The following is a 3,028-nucleotide window of genomic DNA, read 5'->3' as shown; positions in this document are numbered from 1 at the left end:
ATGGCTGCAATTTCCTAGGGCTAGGTCTGTGTAGCCATAGCTTACACCCAGGGTTCTAAATCACAAAGCAACAGAGCATCTGGCAGTGCAGTTGTGCACAGCCAAAATTCGGCTCCTAGAACAGCAGATCAGACTTATGAAATTTAATAAAAATTACAGATCTTCCATGCTCTATGCTTGCATGGCAGATTTGGAGCTGTCCAGGGCAAACCTTAGCTATTCTAGGTTGCCCAGGGAGCAGGGAACCATTCAAAACTCAGAGATCTTAAGAGGACAACAGGTTTTTATGAAGATTTATACCTATCCAAGTGAGAGATTTCGATCCCAGCTTGGATGGAAGTGGCAGCCTTCAGTCCCCTTCTTCCTTCTTCTCCTTTCTTCTTCTCCTTCCTCTTCTTTCTCTCCTTTCTCTCCTTTCTCTCCTCACGGTTTCAGAGTTGCCAAGGGCTCTAAATGAGCCCAAGGCATTCCTATTTATAGGCCCAGCCCTCATTGAGGCTTGTTTGGCTGTGAAGGCCTCTTTTGAAAATCAATTTTTAAACTGATTCTGAGTGATTCTGGGCACACTGGTGGGGTCCACAGTGAACCAAGGGTATGAGGTGGTCCCTCAGACTCCCCTCTATCTATGGAGGGTACCCATGTCCATGTTGGGTGGTCCTCACAAAGAAAAAACCATTAAAATAAGCTGTTTCACTCACTGGGCAATGTCACTGGGCCTTGTCTACATCGCCCAGTGCCATCGTCCAGAGAATTCCAGCAAGCTGAAATTCAGTGGGGCTTGCACTGGGGTTTGACCCTTGGTCAGGGCATTGTCCCCACATGCCTTATAGAGGTTTTTACGTACTTTTTCAGAAGTGGGTCCCATAGTTATGGGGAGGAGAGAGATTACTTGGGATTCAGGTCATACATCATGCAATGAGCTGTACATTTGCAGGGGTCTGCTATCCACCTACTGACAGGCATGTTGGATGATCCACACAGGGTTTTCTTATCAATCCAAATCATTGGAGTGATACTCCATAGTGTTCTTGGTTGCCTGATTAGGGGTTCCTGTCCTTCAATCAAAATTCCAGTCAGTCAGGAGCAGGGTTTGACACCAATGGTGTCGATCTTTGTGAAACCGATGACGTTCTCCTTTTTCTTAATGTTGATTTTGCCTCTTGGGTTTGTTATTGTTGAAAGTGATTCAGTATGACGCACAACATCGATTCAAAAGTGGAGGTGAACCTCCTGAGTGCCAGGTTTGTACAAATTCAAAAAGAACAAAAAAAAAAAAAAAAAAAAAAAAAAAAGAAGGGGGAAAAATGCAAATGGTTCAAATAACCCCTAAAAAAAATAGGGGTGTCAATGGGCCAGGCTTAGTGGCTTACCCTAAACCCTAGCCTAACCTATGGGCCTTAACCTAAACCCAAGACCAGGCCGATCCTACCAGGGTATTTCCAAGCTGGCCCGACCCTGATTGACCTTGATTGGGCAAGGTTGGACCTAATTGACTCTGATCCCTAGCTTCCTCCCCGACCTTTCCTGCTTTTGGGAGAGATGTTTTGCAATAGGAGCTAGTCGTCCTCCGCATGGAGGCTTCAACAATGACGATTTTCATATACAGACCGACATTTGCTTTCCACTCTTATAGTCTAAAGAGTGGAACCCTTAACACAAAGCAACATAGAGAGTTTGGGAGATGAGCGAAGGATTGAAGTCGGAAGTGCAAACACCAAGTTTGAGAAGAGATCGATCAGGGAACAAATCAACTCATCAAGGAGAGGAATGTAAGTGAGAAACAAAGACAATAGAGACAAAACTCACCCTTAAAACCACAAAATAAAGTGGAGGAAACAAATTCAAACACTTAAGAGCACTAAAATAAACTTACCTGCCTAATTTCAATGTGCAAAAAGTAAATGAGGGGATGCACTTTGTAGCTTAGACTTTACATGTTTTTGCTGCCTATATAATGCCCCCATATTTCTTTGCTAGAATGTGGTGGGAGTTTTGCCAAAAAATAAATAAACTTACCTGAAATACAACTAGGGCAACGAATTGCTCAAACTTAAGAGTGAGATGGTGTCAAAGGTTCCTCCGCTACAATTGTGCCAATGTTTTATACCAATTGACGAGCTTTTTCTGTATGTAGCGCTGGGATCCGAGATACCAGAGAGCAGCCACAGCAGTTGACTATGCAAAATCATTTCCATTTTGCAACTGCCCCAAAGAGAGGCAAATAACTGAGAGGGCTAGGGATTCGGGGACAAAAGTTGCCGGAGTAAGTAAGAGAAGAAAAACAAAACGTAGTACAAGGAGGAAATGGATTTGCGAGAGGAAAGGAGGGTTCTGAAGTGTTAGATATATATATATATATATATATTCATATAATTATATTGATATAATATAATATATAACTATATACATATTATAGGGTCGGGCTCAGCCCAAGGCATCAACCCAAGTCCAACCCGATCCTGCCAGTGCCAGAAAACTATTAAGCCCAAGCCCATCATACGAGCTGAAAAATCGAGCCCATGCCCTATTCGAGCTCAAGATGGGTTAGGGCGGGCTGGGACTCGGGCTGGGGCTGGCCGGGCTTTTTTGACACCCTTACAAAAAAGGAAGAAAAAGAAGCAAAGAAATTGGGGCTGAACGTCCCTCGCAGCCTCGGAGGAACCATCATCATCAGAGTTGGAGGAAGAGCTTTTCTCTCTTATGTCATCTTCCCTGTCAACTCCACCAGAACTCTCTCCTTCACCATCTCCACCCTCATCACCTTCACCACTAGTGATCCCTTCCTCTGCTGGAGTGATGTCATCCAAACCCACCTGCTGCTCAGAAGACCCCTTAGTGTCATGATGGTAGCTTTGAAGCCCTTGATGTCACAACTTGTAGAGGCCTTAAGACCCTTCAACTGTGATTGCTGCATGCATTAAACTCATTCTCAATATTTATCAATACTAATAGTATAGGTAAACAAAGAAGAAAAAATAGTTTACCAGGCAGCAGCAACATTCATCAAACTTTTTCCTCAATAGTTGTT

This window comes from Telopea speciosissima, chromosome 1 (genome assembly GCF_018873765.1).
Source record: "Telopea speciosissima isolate NSW1024214 ecotype Mountain lineage chromosome 1, Tspe_v1, whole genome shotgun sequence".
NCBI classification, from domain to species: Eukaryota; Viridiplantae; Streptophyta; class Magnoliopsida; order Proteales; family Proteaceae; genus Telopea; species Telopea speciosissima.
This window is presented reverse-complemented; position numbering follows the sequence as displayed.